The sequence below is a fragment of the Condylura cristata genome, unplaced genomic scaffold (assembly GCF_000260355.1).
Source record: "Condylura cristata isolate star-nosed mole 26May11 unplaced genomic scaffold, ConCri1.0 scaffold00010, whole genome shotgun sequence".
NCBI classification, from domain to species: Eukaryota; Metazoa; Chordata; class Mammalia; order Eulipotyphla; family Talpidae; genus Condylura; species Condylura cristata.
The window spans coordinates 23,305,973-23,326,817 of NW_004567111.1; positions in this window are offsets into that span (position 1 = coordinate 23,305,973).

Sequence of the window (20,845 nt, forward strand, 5' to 3'; positions counted from 1 at the left end):
ATAATTCTATATAGTAAGGATTTTAAGTTATTTCATTCCATTATTCAAAATATTTTGTTTAATCATTTTTCCTTATTTTCAAATTTACTATTTCTTTTAATCTCATTAATATTGTTGAGATTTTCAATATGAAAGTAACTTTATGTGGAACTAACTAACAATATAGTTTTATGCAACTGTGTCCATTTAAAGAAAAAATAAAAGTATAACCTTGATTCCCAAGAATAGCCAAAGGCTAAGAAAAGAAAAGTTCAGTGACTGACTCTTATTAATCTAGTTTTAAAATGGATGAATAATATGTTACAACCTCTCTGACATATGGTGAGGTTTGCAGCAAGTTTGGCATAATGGTTTCACTTAATAAACACCTGATTAGCATTGTTTAACAGGTTTGGAGTGCATGAAAACAGTCAAATAGCAACATTCTGTCTAGTTAATTCCTCATTAGCAGACTCACAGTCACTGCATTTGACAGATTGTATACCAGTCTTGACACAAGGTGACCCTTTGCCTGGACCTGTTCATCACCTTCAGTCTGTCATAAATGAAGTCAGTATAAATGTCAGAATAAATGTGACATCACCATAGAATTCATCTGAAACCTTCAAGGTTATTATTTTCCCAATATTATTATAGGTACAGTGAAACTATATGCTTATTGCCACAAAAGTAAGAATAATAAAGCAACAGAAATTGTACAGATGAAAACATTGCATTAATATTTTATTAAAGGAGGGCAGGTGGTCCATGCATTCAGCAATGTTATTATATCAAGGCCTTGATTTCAAATATCCACTTTCTAAAGAATGTCTAAGTTATAGCCAAAATGGACTATGAATGGAGGTTTTGTAAGATTAATAGTGAAGTTTCACTAATTTATTAATGATGTTCTCTATTTAATATACCCACACTAATGCTTCCTTTCATAGTTTACTTTTTTAAATGAAAGGAAACCAAACACTGAGATAAATTTTAAGATTAAATTGAAGTAAAATTGTAAATGTGAGGAAAACTGTAAAGGACATGTTTATGAGAAAATCCTTGATCATGTAACAAATGAATGTTTGTAAACTCAGCATTTCAATAAGAAAACTCTTCAAATTCCAAGGAAATACCTATTTACCACTTTCATCAACTTTGATAAATTATCTCTACCAAGAGCCCCCGTTTGAATCACAAAATCAATTATACAATTGTGCTACATTTATATTCTTCTCCTTGACAAGAGGAAATTGAACTAGTTTCAATTTATCTGAATGAAGTCTTGATTAATGCAATATGTTATTATAAACAAAACAAAATAGCTATAATGCATCTTTGATTTTCTCTGTTGCTCTGCAAATTTTTTCCACAAATGACTTTTAAAATATCATTGCTAAGACATAACCTAAACCAAATAGACAAAAATTTGAAATCAGAAAGTCTATATTACACGTGGAGCAGGGTCCCTCACGGCCCAGTGGTTGGATCTCAGGTCTATGATGATATCACTGTTGAGGCCCGAGTTCCAGCCCAGCCACGAGGGTGACCCACAAGGCACAGCACATCTCTCTTGCTTAGCCCTCTGCTCCCCTCAGCAGTGTATTTCAGTACATTTACCTGTTCTGCTCCCCACTCTGTCTCTGGTGAATCCTCCAGCCCCTCATACCTGTGCCCTACATCCCAGTTGTTATATGCATAAATAAATAAACATCTTCAAAAAAAAACCAAAGGGGCAGTAATATTTGATAAATTTCCATTTAGTGCAAGTTTAATCCCATGTCAGGTCAAGTTTACAAGATACTAAAAGAAGATTATGTTACTCATTGAAGTGGAGGTATTTTTAATGTCAAGAAAAATAGTAGAATGTGAATCTTATCCTCATGATAAGAAATAATATTTAAGGTATAGGCATGTATAAAACAATTTCTAAAACTGTAAAGAAGTTAGTTTTCATTTCATTTTGTATAAAGTAAACTGAGATGAAAATGTACAAAATGATGTAAAAGTAAACTATTATATTATTTTAAAAATGCATCTGTATGTGAGTTTTTCTTAATACTTTTTTAATGTCTTCTGTATCAACCCTTGATGCCCATGTTATTTATCAGGCAGAAGGGGACACTAAAATTCAAAGTGGGCATCCCTGGTGGTCTAGGGTTTAAGTCTCTTCACTGTCACCATTACAGCCTAATTCCAATCCCCTGATTTCAACCTGGAACCTCCCACATGGCACAACAGACCTCCCCTGCTCCTTTCAGCAGTGTATTTCAGTTATTCTACCTGTGCTGCTCCTCACTCTATCTCTGGTGAATTCTTTTCATTCTCCCACATCATTTGGCCAACTTTCCAGTTTTTCTATGCAATAAGTAAATAAATAAATAAATAAATAAAAAATAAAAGAAGTTAAGTATCTTGTCCAAAGTCTTACAGCTAATAAGTAACATGTTGGAATCACAAAGTCAATTTTTTTTATTCTAAGGATCTTACAGGAAACCGCATCACGGATACTACCCTTTCATAATTCTATGATTTACTGTTCTCCTGAAACCTTAATAGCTCATTTTATATGATTTTTCCCCTCTTTGTTGATCAATGTGTATTTTTCAGTCCAATAATAGTCTTTCTGCTATTGCCTCCTTGCTATCATAAACATAGTTATTTTCTTTGTTTTATCTCATTATTTAAACACATCTCTTGTGGAGTCAACATCTTTCATTGTCATCATTCATTAGGTAGAGTCCATTTTTCCCTTACCCCCAAACTAATTGTGAGTAATTCAATATACTGGTACACAATTTTCTTAATAATCTATGATAGATCACACCAAGGGCAGCTGATCTATAAATACTCATTTTTTCAACTGCAGCATTCTCTGATCTGCCTTTGTCAAATGTCATTCTCAAATGCTTTTCATTATTTTCTAATTGTTCAAATGTATTTTATTCATTTTTATTGTCAAAGGTTTACCTGAGGCAAGTAGTTAAGGGTATGAGGCAATTCAGTTTCATTAATAAATTTATTCACCAGACTTCATTAATAATTTTACTGTCATTTTAGTGTTGCCCAGAATTGAAATTTATCAATGAAAACTTAAGTGAATATTTTCGATGTTTTTCCAAACCTTTATAAAATTGATTAAAATAGAAGAAAATTCCTCTCATTAGACCTCATAAGAAATAAGCATTTTAAAAACAGGACTTCAAGAATTCTGCTTCACTTCCCTCATGCTATTTAGAAGCTTACAGGAGAAAGTAGCAAGCAATTTCTTATTTATGGTTAGTAAATCTTTTAGAGATAATTTACTCTATGTCTCTCATTGTCCATCATGATTGTCATTACCATTTAGCTTCATTTGCTTTGGAAGCTTAGATGTGAATATTTATAAAATAGATACAAACCTCTTTGGTAAAATTGAGTCTTTGTTTCACATTTCTTTGCAGGGAAAACTTGAAAAGTTACCATCTGATCTACATAAAAATGTCATTCCTGTTCTTTACCTTTAAAAATGCTTAGTGGTGCTTATTTTTATTTTAAAAATATAGTAAAGTTTTTCACTCCTACTCCAGGATAATAATGAAATATCAAGCTTATCTTAGACTATGGACTTAGTTGTTTATCCGATATGGTTGCTGTATATCATCAGTATTTCTAATGGTTATAAAATCTGGGTGGAATTATTCAAATAACTCTTTACACTCTAAGCCTCCTTCCCCATTCTTTTCTCTCTTTTTTTCCAGTAGTTTTTTTTTTTTTGTTTGTTTGTTTTGTTTTGTTTTTTGTTTTGTTTTGGCATTTTTCCTCACTCCTAGTGTTTATTTTCTCTTTCTTAAAACAACTAGAGATGATGTTATATAATTATTTTGATCCCCATTTTGGTTCGGTGCTGAGATATGTGCTTACACTCAAATGTATATTGCTTCATTTACAAATAAAATTTAAGTTAAAATGCTCACTTTCTATGTTAGATTATTTTCATAGTGGTATTACTTAGACCTAATATGGCCATGAAATGTGATTTTTATCTCCTCAGCTTGTGAACTAAATACCTATCATTGGATTTCTATTATTAATAACTTAACATGATTCAAGTATTTATGTCAAGAAAGTTTTACAAATATTTATGAAATTTAGATGACTCAAGTGTTTTAAAAATGCTAAGTTGCTCCAAAAGTTTTGGCAGAGAAGTTTGTGGAAAGACTTGAACTATTTCTGAATTTTATGATTGTCAGTACAGACTGAGCCATTTATGGCAGGATGTGGATACTACATGTATATTATGAAATATTACTCATTTCTAATTCATTACAAAAAATACTTTCCTAAACTTGTATATGTGATGGATGGCAAGAAACCAGGTATTCACATCTAATTATAAGGGTTTTTCTTTGTGCTAAAATGGACTCTATTTATCTATCAGTGCAATCAATCCGTGCATTTTTCTTTGTGTCTGTCACTATACTACCTAAGCACTTAGCAAAGATATTAAATTAGCCAAAAAGTGTGGAGTGGGATGTTTTCCTTGTCTTTACTACATTTATCTAAGCCAACCTAAAGCTAAGCAGACTGTGACTAATATTGGAAGCCTTATTCTTATCGCAGACAGAGTTGTTTTCATTCTTGTTATTATTAATTGGTTGAATGCCAACAATATATTCAGCACAGGACATAATTGCACAATATGTTCTTTTTCCTGCAACCTGGAAAGGGATCTACAGCTTTTATCTAGTAACATTGATGCCAGAGTGATGAATGCTGCTTCATAACTCCGTTTCCTCTCCTTTATCTACTTCCCTCACCAGTTTTCTTTAAAAAAGGGACCCATTGAAAGGTATTCCTTAATTTTTGAAAATGACTGTAGGAAAAACAATACAGGGATTGCCTTCTACTTATCAAATGTCAGGGTATAAAATGTAAATATGTATTTCTCAGAACATCATAATGGATCCATACTTACAGTTTCTACCAACAGAACACATCTATGAAACATGTATATTTGCATATTTAGCTTCAAAGTGAATTTATAATATATAAGATAGGTATATGTTGTATACATTATAGCCATAAATACATCATATATGCCATAAGGGCTTTAGAAACAGATTTCATGCAAACCCTTTGCCTTATAGATGGTAATACCCTTCGAACACTGCTTCCTATCAGACACTAAGTATAAATTTTCTGAAAAATAACAAGGGCTATTCATTTTTTCTTGTTTAGCTTCATTTCAAGTTTCCTTCCTTTCCTTCATTTCAAGTTTCCTTCTGGTAAGTCTCCCATGGTCTTTTAGGCTATGTAACTTCTTGTAAACTATATTTATTGAACATAGTATCAAAGCTATATCAGATTTATTAATAATAGGAAAACAAAATCTAAAATTCATTTTGTTCAGCTCTGTATACAGATATCATTTAATTAGTTTGATATGATTCTAAATGGTAGTCATCCTTAATAAATTGAATTTATTTCCAGCCTACATAACAGATTTGACCACATGGAAGTTCAACTGGACAGATGCATAGGGAGCCACAGTTTGCTAAACCTAGGAACTAGAAAACATGAATAGTAATAGAAATGCAAGCTTTCCATTAGACAGAAAATTCAGAGGTATGTTATGCTGATGAATGTGGTACAACCATCATTATACAGAAGTGACACTTTGTAGTTTGTACTGCCATGATATTCATAAAGATTTAGCTTCAGTCATATTCTTGTACAATGCGGGACCTGATAGAAACCTAGTAATGGAATAAATGTGTTCATTATTATATATTATTTTATTGAGGAACATAATTTCTAATTTTAATGTGTCATAAAGGTTTGAAGATAAAGGACAAATGATGAGCAAAGAGTGAAAATATTCAAAGTTTTCTATAATATTCATAGAGGTCTATAGAAGTAACTATAATATATGGCAGAAAGTATGAAGTGACATAAAAATACAAATTGCCATGGACGTTTAGGAGGATATAAATCATTTATCTGGCATGATCATAGTACACATCTATTTAAACTGGTCTGATAAAAAATGTATTATAACAAGTAATAGCATTTGTAACTTTCTAAGAATATAATACATTTAATTATGTAAAGTTTCTATAACATTGCAATGGTATTATGTTTTAGGTTAAACTAGGAATAATAAACACATAGAAAAAAATAGTTTGTTGTAAGTAGCATATACCTGAAAAGGTAGGAGTCTATATTTTTTAATCATACACTGCATTGTAAATCATTGTTATCTAAATAAAGAAAATGCATACAGAATTAATTTGTGGAAGAAAATCTTGTCAATGCACTATACAAGTAAACATATATCAAAATCTAAAAGTCAAAATACAAATCTTCTCATAGATCATATTTCCTATATATTTTTAGCATTTTACATAATTTTTGAATCACAGGTATATATAAATACAAAAATGTTTGACCTTCTTAGGTTATTTTAGTATTTCTACCAGCTTTTTCCCTCTAGTATATTAATTTAAGTAAAAATTTAACCATTAAAAAACTTTTGTACTTAAAGTTATAGTATCTTTTTTAATTTTTTTTCTATTTTATAAAGTTTTTCATTGGAGGGAAATCCAAGGAGTACAGATATAAAATTAATATAAAATTAATTTAAAAGTCTGGGTTATAAATCTTAATGTTCAAGAACAACAGAAGTTCATGGCTCTCATGTAACATCTTGGGCTATAGAGATTAGAGAAGAGGCTCTTTCCACCATATTATGCAGAAACCCAGGATGAGAGTTGGTTCTGCCATTCCAAATTATGACTTCCAATGTAGAAAGTTTATCTACCTGTTTTTATGGCTAACTGACAGACAGGAAGAAAAAAAAATATAGTACATATGTAGTATATTAGGGAGGTCATTTTGAGCAGACACTGAAGTTGGGATCTTCACTTTTATTCATATTCCTTAAGGCAGTAAGTGAGACAGTTGTTTATATGTTACTGCAAGTGTCTGATTGTGTGTCTAAGTTGACGTAGGGAGTGAAGATTTTGGTGACTGCAGTATTCTATGTGAAGGCTATTCCATGGTGACTGAACTAATGACTGTGCCCAATGAATCTGGAAGTAGGGTCTAAATGTATCATCTGGCAGAATTCAATATAAACTTAGAGAAATACACAGATCAGCTAAGTTAAATAAAACTGGACTAATTCCTTTCAATTACTTATTTCAAATAAAATTATAAAACACCAATAAAGCAAAATAATTGCCTGCTTGTAGATTGAATTGGACAACTTTAGGCTAAGTAACTGAGAGAACTACACAAAAATTGTTAGTCTTATTTTAAGATTATTATTTGCAAGTGGGAGTAAACAGTGTCACCACCATCAGCATATTCTAAAACATCAGTAAGCAGTAAATAATAGAAATATCTCCTAAGACTATAACTTCAGATTTTATTATTTTCTGAAATAGTTGTAAGTTACTGAAATAGTGAGCATTGATAATGCTTTCTGCTCAAGCATCATCATTAACTTTGAACATATCCATATTTCCATAGAATCGCTTGTCTCTCATACTTCTAGGTGGTGTAAGATGAAGAAATCATTCTTTAGTATGAAGTCCTTTTATTGCAAGATCATGGCCTATCATTTTAGTTTAGTTGAGATTGTAACTTCAATTTAGATATTAAAGGAAACTTTCATTATAGCAATGAACTCTGCTTCTGTTGGTATAAAGGATGTTTTTGACAAATTATACATTTTACTCCATTAAAAATGATTCTAAAAACTTCTGGATTGGTGAAAAGTACCATTCACTTACAGCTGAGATGAAATGGGCTTTTAAAAAGTGCCATTTTTCTGCTTAACAAAATCAATAGTCTTTATTATATACAATAAGCATAACCTGCTACCATTTCCCAGATCAATAAAATCTCCTCTTCCTTTTTGATATTTGAGTGCCTTGGAGACAATATAGTCAATTGAATATTAATACGTTTAGTAGATCCTATGATTTTATTAACTCTTAAGTCAGTAACTAATGTTTTTAGCTTTGTACAGTTTTATTTTCTAAGGAGCTTAATTGAAAGAGACTATATTATAAAAAAAATACTGAGTTTACTAAAACAAACAATATTTTTTCTAAGATCATGACAAAGGTTCCATTTGTTGGTATGTAGTATACCTGCCTGCTAGCTTTTGATAGCATAATCAAGTGACCCTTCATTTAGATTCACTAAACAAAATGAATACCATATTCATTTTAATATCCTTTTAAAGATCTTTTTTAATTACAATTTACATGTCACTGCCATAGAGTAGGGTGCAAGGTGGACAATAAAACATAACTCCAGCTAATTTCCTTAAGGTTGTATGGAAAATGCATCTTTATACTTTTCATTTATTTCCACATTTTATTTGCTGAAGTTCAACTTTCAAAAGCAGAAATATGTTAAAAGAGCTAATAAAATGTATTCCATTAAAATATTATTAGGATTCCTCACTGTATATGGTCTGGATCATAGAATATACTTGATGATTGTAGCATTTAAGTATTCTTATATCCTGAAATAATTTATTAGTTGTATAGTGAGATTCTAACATTTTCTAGTCACATATTTCAAAATACATCAAATGAGTAGGTGTATAGGATTTAAAATTAATCCTGTATTGATCACTGGGTCTATTAATTATAATGCAGTTTAGTGAATTCAATGTATAGATGAAGAATGAGAGACAGGTTAGTTGATTTATTTAGGATCAATTATTTTAGAAAAGAAAAGAAAATACCTTTTTTTTACCTCATATTACTATTCTTTTTCTGTCATCATGTTTTTGATTAATGTATTGATAAATGTAGTAATTGTATAGAATATAATCCTGCTCTAGAATTATATTGTTGAGTTTCCCTGACTAAGTTCAGAACCAACAGACAGATGGATACAGGAGTAGATTAAAAGAGATAAAATTATTAGCATTATCATTAATAAATCTAAGTCAGTTGGTGAATATATATATGTATATGCACATATATATGTTAAAAAGACTATCTCTAATGACCTTCAATGTTGTCTTAACAAAAGATGGCACTAAAAGCCATATTTTAATATCATATTTTTTATCTTACACAGAAACCAAGGATTTGGAGGTCTTCCTTGTGGGTTGGGGATTAAATGTCTGTGATGTCACCAACTAGGTGCACTGCACCACAATGGCCTGAGTTTGATCCTGGCCAAAGAACTGACCCACATGGCATAGCAGGTCTCTCCTATCTTGCCCGCTGCTCCTTTTAGCTCTGTGTTTCAGTAGTTCCACTGTTTCAGTAGTTCTGTTCCCCGCTCTGTCTCTGGTGAATCTTCTCACTACTCTGTACCTCTGGTCTACACCCCAGTTCTTCTATGCAAAAATAAATGAAATCTTAAAAAAACAAACAACAACAACAACAACGACAAAAAAAAACAAACAACAAAAACAAAACAAAAAACAAACAAACAAAACCACCAAGGACTTATCCTAAGCTTTTTAACTGAGAAGTCTTTGGAAATGTGAAAGAGGACATTGATGTTATCTTAATTACTCAGGAATGTTATTGCTAATGCTTGAGATTCTGGGATGTAAAAAGCCTTTCAATACATGGGTGGATAGCTCAGTTCTAACTGAGATTTAGTCTGTGAAGGAAAGAAGCTCTAATTTAGGAAGTATACATGTTTCAAACTAAAGAGGGGGGGCTACATTTGGCATTATCACTCGGGCAGCATGCAAAAGAAGATGTAGTCTCCTTGGCAGATAGATCTAAAAAGATGGGAAAGGCACTGAAGGAAGCTTCCTGGCTCCCAAATTCACTCATGAAAGTAGTTGGCCCTTGACCAGCAGCATGTGGGTCAGGAGTGCTGCCCCAGTCCTAATATCGCCTGGTCAGCAAGTCAAAGAAAATCTATAGTTTATAACTTGACAAAGCTATCATTTTAATGTGCAAGTCCCACTGTTTACCTTTCTGTAGATTGGGTAAATTCACACTTCTTCTAATTTGTAATCTATGAATTTCCATTAGAAATCGTTGCTTCTTTGGTGGTCAGTGTGGTTACATGCACTTTAAGAAGCATGCAGTGTTGTCAGCGGGAGGGTCAGGAGGGGTCTGCTGCATCATGTGGGTCACCTCGGGGGCTGGGGATCAAACTCATGCTGAAGTGGCTTTAGCTTCTTAGTGCTGTTCTTTAATCCACTGCACCAACAGGGAGGGCCCGGAATATATATTTTAGTCAGGTGACTTATTCAAGATTTTAACTTTATTTTTTAAGGTAACAAGAACTGAGATGAATGTGGGTACAAAATTAAGAAACATATTGATATATCTTTGCTAGTGACAAATAGGTTTAGCATTGTGTACATCGATTTGCAATGGTAAGTAATATGTAGGTAGGTAGGTATATAGGTAGATAGAAACAGAAAGAGAGAAGATGGGGTAAAATGTTATTTTTAAATTAGCTTTGTGTTTATGTTAAACCTAACCTTTTTTCCCCTTTACTGTGGCATCTGTGGTTACATCACTGTATTTGACTAAGTGTAACAGACACACTTCCTCAGATGTACGTTTTCCTCCGAGCTCCACCATCCAAGTATCCATAGCCTTTTAATAGAGATAAATGTGCTCCCTCTCTCCTTGGCCCCTTTCAAAATTGACTTAATAATCATCACCTTCCATGTCTTCTTTGCCTACAGTTGCTGTCCATTTTCTACCTTGTTAACTAACTTTGTTTTCACAATAGCACTTCCCACTACTGAAGTCATCTTATTATTTTTCTCTGTAGTGGCCTTTCTTTTATTTGGTAGATGTCAGTTCCATGAGATCAGAGACTATGAAAAATGGTGCATTATTGAAAAAGACTGAGAATTGTGCCTGTTTTCAGAATAATCATATTCTGTAACAAGAAGTTACAGTTAGCAAATTTGACTTATTTTATCTCGTTTTCCTTTTCAATGATTCCCCATTATTTAAGTTATCCTCAGTTGTTTCTGGAATGTTGTAAGAACTAGTTCCAGTTTTGAAAAGCAGTATTGATTGGTGAGGTTACTGATTATGAGGTTGTTAATGAAATCCTTTCATATATACTCAACGGAATATATTTGAATTTATTTCAAAATTTAGAACTCAAAAATTTTTGATAAAAAGTTCTCATTGCATTTTCTCCTTAATTATGTATTACAAGAAAGTTTTCCCTTTTTTATTTTAGATAATGCAACTTTGAAAAGCAAATGTTAAATTACTGTCAAATAAATGCAGTGCCATTTTTATATGTTGTACTCATATAGATTTTTAAAAGCAAAATGTAATGAACATCAAGATTTATCTTTAAATTTTATCTTATATTTCTGCTACATTTGCCACATAGAATTCTGTGTTTTTTTCCCCCCAATATGTAGCGTTCACATTCCACTAAAGATTATGCCTAACACACTTTAAATATTAAGCTATTGTTTGTGAATACCTAAATTGATTTTTGTATAACATTAGTAAATGGTTAGAATTACTATAAACTTGTTTAAATCTTAGAATTAATTTCAGTTGTGATCTGAAAAGTATAATATTTGCAGAGTTAATGTTACAGCTTTGTTGAAACACAAATTATAGGACAATGTTCTATTCCTTTACACACGAGAGTTTAATATCACTTTACTAGTTTGCTCAAAAAAACAGGGCCTTATCTTTTTTCTTACTCTTTTGCCTGAAATTAAAAAAAAAATTATCAACATTATATTATGATCATAATCCATATTAAAATGCCTGTTGAAAATAGTTGTTCTTACCTTTGTTTTTACAAAGCATCTTTAAGAATAAAACTTTATATACATGCTATTCTATTTACCCTTTTGCTATCCCCACAGTGAAAGTCTTTTATTTTTATTTCCTTTGAATTCTCCATTGGACCTTTCAAAGTTTTATATTGTAACCTGCTAAAAATTGTTGTAAAATTTTATTGGTATTATGGAGCTGAATATTTCATACACATGCAGTAGGTAGTATTATTTTCTAACTACTTGTATGCGTGGTGAAACACAGCTATTGCACAAAACAAAATTTTGCAGTTATTGTTTTTATTGCCAAAGTGGGAACAAAATTTTCCTGCTCTATATTCTTACCTTGAAAATGTTACACTAAGTACACCAAGCCTTTGACAGGAACTTGCAAAGGAGATAACTTACCCTTCAAGTGAACCAACATGCCTTTTTTTTTTTAAGTTTGTCAAAGTATACATGTTCCATAGCAAAAGTAAAATTCTTCATTGTAATTGAAAGAATGCACATGTTCTTCAGACTGCTAAGCAAGAGCTCCTCAAAGATTAGCCTCATGAACATTAGTCTTTACAAACAACTCCTTAATAATGTTTAGAATGCAGTCAATTAAGTATTGGAGTTATGTGAGAAACCATTCAGTTTATGAACCTTATACTACCCATCAAAACAGATTGTACTTTTCATGTGCTTAATAATATTTAAATGGATATCTATATTATAAGGGCACCATAATTATCCAACTGTTAGACACTGGTTATAAAATCATTTAGGCTTATTAAATTTAAACAAACAACCATAAAATAAGTGGTTGTGTTTATACAGTATTACAAACAGTAGCATAAATTCAATATTTCATGAATGTATCTTCATGATCCAAGAAACAAATATGTTTACTACCCAATATTTCTTGCCCTGGGTTACCTAGATACTTACTAGTACACAAACATTTCCTTATGGGAGGGAAAAAAAGACAAAGATGCTGTTTTCTTCCCTTAACTGGAAATAAATCAATGTTATTTGAATAAGTGTTACTCTAATTTTCTGCCTTAATATGAATGGTTTTGGTATTATATAAAGATTGAATTTAAGTTTTAAGGTAGAAACTTTGTCTGGAAGTCCATGGTCATCCATCTTGAACTCCGAGCATGTAGGAAGACATAGGTAGAAGTATATTAAATCTGACAAATGACCTCCCATGTGCAAAGGAGGAAATAAAGATTCATTCTCCGTGTTTGTGAGATCATTTTGATGAAGGAAAGGCTAATTGAGGATGACATACATTCTAAATCTAATTCAAATCAGCATTTTTACATGAAGACTCATCACATTTCCAATGGTACACGCTACCATAAAACAGCTTAGTAAAGACATTTTGAATTTGATTCTTGGAATTTTTTTAAATGCTTCATCAGAACTGACATTTTTAGGGGTAATGAGTTTCCAATCTTAGTAGTAGTTCAAACTGGATACCTGTGGTATTTTCCACCTTTTATTTAAAAAGAAGCATTTTTCTTTCGCATAATTAAGTCTTATGTTGCAGAGAAAATTGCAACTAATATGCGATTATGTCTAGGAAACATGTGGGAAAGTGCCAACACAGGGTTTCTCACAGTAAAAGCAAATCACCTTGAAATGATTAAAATGTTAAATTATGAAGGACTCATCCTCTGGCATTCAAAAAATAATCATATTCCAAGACCAGCCGCACTACTGTTGTTTTTAAAATGAAAAGGTGATTGCTAACTCTTTCCTCTTGAAATGCTCTAAAATTAGCGTTAATATTATTAACACATAGTAAACAGCTCCACACTTAAAAAAGACCACCTCATCTTTTATCCAATAGATGGTTGTGTTAATTTTGCAAATTTCATATTATGGATGTCATCTGTTAAAAGTCAGGGTCATTTATATTTTATACTTAGATAAAATTATATCCTGACTATGTTTACACATGACATCTCAAGGCATGGAGAGCAGCCATTTACTAAGAGGTTAGTCAGAAACAATATTCAGGAGCTGTTACCTTCAAGACTATATACTACATGCCAGTCATCATAATTAAATTTGGAAACAAACATTAGTATGCAAGTCAGTGGTTGTAAACATGTCATATGCAAAGATCATCAGCATGGTCTGTTTATGGCACTATATTCCCACCCTTATCTTAGCTGTCCACTCTATTTCCTTCCAAGGAGAAAAAATAGAATACCTTGATACCTGTTTCTGGATTCAAGAAAATGCTTTAAAAAAAAATTGTTTAAATTATTGGTAAAAAAAAAAAAAAATCACAGGTCAGCTACATTTTCAATATGGTGTCTTTCAAAAGATTTGAACTTAGAGATTGATTAGTGGTGGTTTCTGTTTGACATAGATGTAAATTACCTCAGGTGTTTCAATGGTCAAGTGTAATGTGTAGTAAACATCCTCACTCATCATAGATTCTTAAGTTGTATTTGCTTTTAAAGGCAACTGAGTCTATAACTCATCCATATATGTCCTTAATAAGTTCCTGAGCAATTAAACTATTTCTAAAGATTAATAGGAATCATTAGATCTAATACCATCCATATTGTTGGAACAATGTACAGTTACATCATTTGCTCACTTATGGGTTTAATAATTCCACAACTGTGACTATGAACCCAGATGTTTTATTCTGTAAACTTACTGTACATTAAAGACAGACATAACAGTCTGCCCATGAGAGTATCAGACATTTACAGAATGGGTTGCTATTAAAGTGTATTCAAAATATATATTAACTGGCTGGTTTTCTGGGACAGTGATAGAAAGGAAAAAAAAAACCATCATCGATGCTTTCTCATGACATAAATTTCTTAAATTATAATTCTGTAGCACTTAATATATTTCCAAAATAGAGTTCTGAATTATATCACATGGAAATGGGCAATAGTTATAATCATGTAAGATCTTTGAATTACCTATTTATTGGATAATTATAATTTTGAGTTTGATAAAAGGAGCATATTAGAGACAACATCACTTTTCAAAACCTCTTTAAATATATCAGTACAGAAAATAGTAGTGGTAATATAAAAAACAGTAAATATTGAGTATTGATTGACTATTCTATGCCCTATTGAAAAAAAATTTGTATAACACACCTATGATTTTATTACTTATTGCTCATAGTCTGCATTTATCATATTTACATATACATGTAAGTTACTTTATGATTTTTTCATTTGATATATTTAAATCTGAGTATATTGTGTGAAAAAGCATGTATTTTTCTTTTATAAACAAAGAATTCAAAGGTAAATCTCAATGACTTGAAGAAGCCACTTCTTTTATTGATGTGAAGTATGCATTATTTAGTGTTAAAAATATGGGTGTTGACTTCACATTCTATTCCACCCCTGAGTCTTCAACATGTTTTCACTCAGGCTGAACAAATTAACTGCAAACAAATACTGCCTTTACTAGGTTTTCATTGAGCAAGAGTGTATTTAAAATTGCCCATGAGTAGCTCAGGCACTCAGATATCTGTTTTTGGTGCCTGAAGATGCATGCTTTATGAATTTTTAGTCATTAATATCAACTCAGAAAAACACTAAGGGTAAAAGGCCCACTATAATATATATCTTAAGATGCTCCACTTGTAATGATTGTATTGTTCTTTTAAGGCTTCATTTATTCTTGACAGAAACAATTATGTGAAGTAATTATACCTAAAGTCAGGCAGTCTGCAGTGTTCAATTTGGAAGGTAAAGAGCATTGTTTGACTGTTGTTACCAGGCACATTCCTGATAGAGAACAAATGCTTACATCAATAGGAATCATGCACTTCGTAATTTATTCTTTTATTCGCATATGCTGTTATCATAATAAGTGCCAGATTAACCGTTTTAAACATAGGGGCAAAATTACTAAAATAACATCAGTGGGGAAAGACAATATAGAAGCAGCTCATCAGTGATTCCCTTGCATGGCTTGTTATTTTATAGGGCTCTTTTTCCTTGCATGACCAGATGTTACATAATTCAATGGACAGAATTATTCCACAAAACATCTAAAGCCAAACTGAAAGACCAGCATGCTGGTGAATAATCCAGAAAACATTTAGAATTTGAAATAGCCAATTTGACCAGATCTTACAAATTATATATAATGTTCCTTAGATATAATAGGCATTTTCTCAGAATCAAATTCTCATTTTTAGATATGTGATTGAACACAGATTATCATCTATATTAATATATAGTTGACTTGTGCTTTGAGAGAGTTCATAATTTCTCCAAAGTGTCTAAATTGTAACCTGCCCAACTGATAATATTGGTCCTTTGCTTACATGTAAATGTAAACTCTGTATTGAGTCAGCTTAAATAGATGAAGTTTGAACCAGTTTACATAATATGTTTGTGTGCATGTATATATGTAAATTAAATAACAGTGATTTATCAATAAGGATTTTATCTCAAGGGAGAAGGCATAAATTCTGAAGCATTCATCCCTGTTTCTTGTTAAGTCTTGTTCCTTTTTAGTTTGTTTTGCTTGATTAAACTATTTACATATTAACATCTTAAATATCACCTATAATTCAAGAGTAAAACTCATTTTACTTGGGTATTTTGAAAGATATATACATCTCAATGTATCCTGTTTTTTTCATGTACATTCTCTTACAAAAGTTAATGACTCTGCATAATTATGGTTTCTAGACTAGCAGCCATACCTAGGTTTTGTTTTAAAAACAAAATGATAACTACCTGATTTATAGCAAATCAAATTTGAATATGAAGGGTGGCCTATATTTCATTCTAAGAACTGCCTAAAATAAGTAGGCTAAAAATAATTACATATACATTTCATCTTTAAGAGAAAGTGAGAAGTGATAAACGTTATACTTTTATGCCATATAATAACAGCTTTCCAGGGATATCCTTCTTCCTACTGTTGTTATCTTCAATAGATATGGAATGAAGCTATGGCATAGTCTTCAAGATGAGGTTCAGTGTAAATCATTCTAGATCACATATTTGTATCAGATTCATATGCAAATTCTTCTTATGGATGATGTGTTCCCAGGATCCTGTGATTATTCAGTTATGAATTTCTGAAATGAGGTGAAATTTATTCACTATTGATGAGTAGATTACCCAAGATATTTGAAACAAAACTTGCCAAGACTCATTTTTTTGGAACATAGGTTTTTTAAGCTAACATCAATTCACACCAATATGCATGGTAAATTTCTAGCACTCCTAAATCCATAGAAGAACACAAATTGAGGTTATTATCTAGAATTAAGGTTTTGACCAGAAATAAACTTTCCATTGTAAAAACCTAGATGTGAAAAGGCAGATATATAATAACAGGACATCTGATCTTTGTCATGAGTCTCCCATTCTCTTTCCTTGATGTCCCAGCTCCCTGTCACATTCCTTAAGTCAGGATATGCATTTCCATTTTGCCTACTGCCTCTGGAATTCACATTTGTATAGAATCACCTTTTGTACATGCTTGAATTTGTCTTTTCACTTAATTATCTGTCTGATGTCAACTTGGTTAGTTGACCAGTTGAGGAACACCGTGTAGTAGGGTAAATTCTCAGAGTTGCAAATCTAAATATTTATAACAAATTTCATGTGTATTTTGCCTTAGATTTTTAGATTGAGAAAATAAAATTTCCTTCTAGTGTAATTGATTATATTTTTTGCTTATATAGTTAGACATCTCAATATTACTTAGTAATTCTTCAAATTTTGACAGAGAGCTATTGGAGAAAAAAGTCCCAGGAAATTATGTCTGTGTAAGTTGTGTACACTGTACCAATAGGTGAGAAAATGTAAACAAAATAACCATGAAGGAAAAGGCAATGTGTAGAGTCGATCCTTAATAAATGCAGGTTGGAACTATGGGTGCTCACTTATATGTTATTTTTCTATCTTCAAGTTCTGCATTTATTAATTTGACCAGCCAGTAATATCAGTTGGTTCAATTCAGATTCAATAACTTCTTGTACTGGTTAATTCAATTTGAATCCGACTTCTTAAATACAGAAGGCCAACTGTAATGGACTTGAACCTCTGCAGATTTTTATGTGGAGGCATGTGGTCCTGAACCCCATCCTCCATGGAAACCAAAAGTTAAATTCAATTTTTGCCATGTCAGAGGGGGAATATTATCCATCTGTAATTCTGGCAGGTTTAATGGTCTCATTATGAGCAGATGTGCCATTTCTTTGATACATAATAAAATTCCATTACACACACATTATATACATATATGCATACATTTTATATATTTAATATACACACATACACACACACACACACACACACACACATATATATATATATAAACACATATACATATATAACATCTTGTTCATTTTTAAATAATGTTGTTCTTCTTTGCCCCAGATATAGTTCTCATAGAATTTCCTCTCCCCAATTCACCTGTGTACCATCATTTTAGTTTTTGATTTTGAAGTAAAATAATTAAAAATTAGATTTAATTGAAATACTGGGCATTTTGAGCATACCCTGATTTATAAGTACTTATGTCCTACAGAGGTAATTCTCCATGCCAGTCAATTCCAATCTACCTTGTTCCACAAGTAAAAAGTTATGTAAATTCCTGTATCTGGTACATGTACCTTTTGAGTTTTGGGAAAACAGAATTTAAAATTTACCAAAATGGAGTTAACTTTCCTTGAAATGAATTCTGTGCATCTAACCATAACCCTCCTAAGAGGTCATGACTATACTGACCAAGTCACTAATTTTCAGCCTGACTCTTCCTAAAAAAAACAAATTATTTCTGTTTTTATTTCTGCAATCACACAGTATCTTATTTGAGAAGAAATGAACCCACCACAGGCTGAAAAATGGGTCTAAGAAACCACAGCTTCAGAATAAGTAGTCTTGCCTTCCCCTGGCTTTGTGAAATGAGTTGCTGAGGCAATCATATGTGGGAAATTACAAGGCTTGGTCGCCTGATGGACACAGGAGAAGGGCCGTGGAGGGAGGTGCCAGCCAGATGGTCATGAAGCAACATTCTCTCCTCTATGTGAGGTAGATAGATAATATATTGATAGATGTGCATAATGTCTATTTATATGTGTATATGTTTTTTATATAGCTGTATATTTGTATGTGTGTATATGTGTATGTAGCTATGCTTGCAATAACTTGTTGTGCTAGTTAATTATCACTTTGATTGTACAAGGTCCTCATCTTTCTATCTGTATGGAACTAACATGCTTCACCCAGACTCCATCCACATAGTTACAGTTGAAATTGACATATTTAGGATACAGTGGTGGGTCCACAGCTCATGCTTACCTAGTCCCTTCTGGGAAATGTAGAGATGAAATTGTAAGATATAACAGTCTCTCTCCAGCTGAATTAAGTTGTAGTATATATATATATAAATTTTGGAGCTGCAAGGGACCGTGCTTATTTATACATGTGCAAAAAAAAAAAAAAAAGATAGTGGGCTTGCAGAAAGACAACAAAAACTGAAGGAGACACAAGAGAGCATCAGAAAAAGATAGTCATGATGCCATTTGAGACAATGGTCCCATTTTTATGAGTTTCTATTGGATAGCTGACTTTGATTTATGTTTTAAACAAACTCAATATCCTTGTATTCCTCTTTTGGCTGAAATTGCTTCTTTACTTGGAACCAACAGAGCTGTAGCTGATCTACATATAATTTTCTGATTTTTGAAGCCAACATTTTTCGTGAAGAATAGTGGTATGGACAAAAGCTAATCTTTCTTTCTTTTTTTTTTTTTTTGTTTTGTTAATAAAGAACAATGAGATACATGAGGGAAAAAAATAATTCTGCAACTTTCAAACTGAAACTGAGCATTATGTGCTAAATTATATACAATTATAGAATTAGTTCATTTCTAGTACCTCTCCAGGTTCATGTTGGGAGGAATAAAGGAGGGAGTTTTTTCAAATGGGAGTACAAAACAAGCCACCTTAAATTCCTATTTGGATCTCTCACTTTAAAAGAATGTGAATGGAAGAGATTGGGAGTCCATGATAATAGACTCACTGTGTTCTGCTGTGGCAAAAAATAAATAAATAAAATTTTCTCACCACAGGGAAAAATTCTACTTAATCAAGAAATGGAACATGGTAGGCATAATTTTTTTTGGCTTGTAAATTTACAGTAGAGCCCAAAGAATGGTTGGTCACATTTTTAATTTTGCAGTAACATAATAGAACAGAGAATGCAATGGGATGAAGATGAAGACTGCTCTGAGAGAAAGAAATATCTGTGAAAAGGAAGTTCTGTGGTCAATGCTTTGGTGACTGAGATACAGGCTATAAAGCTTTGGGAGTCTGCACTAAGTTGTCACTTTCATGATCTCAATAATTCTCATTATTTATAAAAAAAATGACATTGTGGTCAAAATAGTACTTTTGAAATAAATGTTTGCTTTTCTGATTCAAAGGGAAGTGGTAATAATGGAGACTCAAAATAGAACACTAATACCTTTTTTTTTTTAAGATTTATTTATTCATATAGAACTGGGGTACAGGCCAGAGATGCAAAGGGTGAGAGGATTCACCAGAGACAGAGTGGGGAGCAGAACAGGCAGATCGATGAAGTACACTGCTGAGGGGACCAGTGGGTGGGTCAGGAGAGGTCTGCCATGCCATGTGGATCAGCTCTGGGACAGGCAAGGATCCAACTCATGCAGAAGTGGCTTTAGCTTCTTAGTGTTGTGCTTTAACCAGCTATGCCAACAAGGAGTGCCCTACATGAGAAGTTATTTTGATTGTAAGGCATGTAACTCAGATCTGAAGCTTATTTCCTGGAGCTAGCACAGAACCATGACTCCTTTCAGCAGTGTTTTTCAGTGAGTGCACCTGTTTTGCTCCCCATTCTCTCTCTGGTGAGTCCCTTAGCCCCCACACTTCTGTCCTATACCTCAGTTCTTATATATATATATAAATAAATAAAAATAAATCTTTAAAAAAAATAGACTGATAAAAAGGTACACAGCTCAAAGCCTAAAAATCTTGAGCACAAAAGTTCCTGACCCTTCAGAATTTGTAGAGCTCACCCTTTGGGTATCTGGATGTGTTCTTGTCATAAGAGAGGGCTCCAGGCCCTCCCTGGTGGCACAGC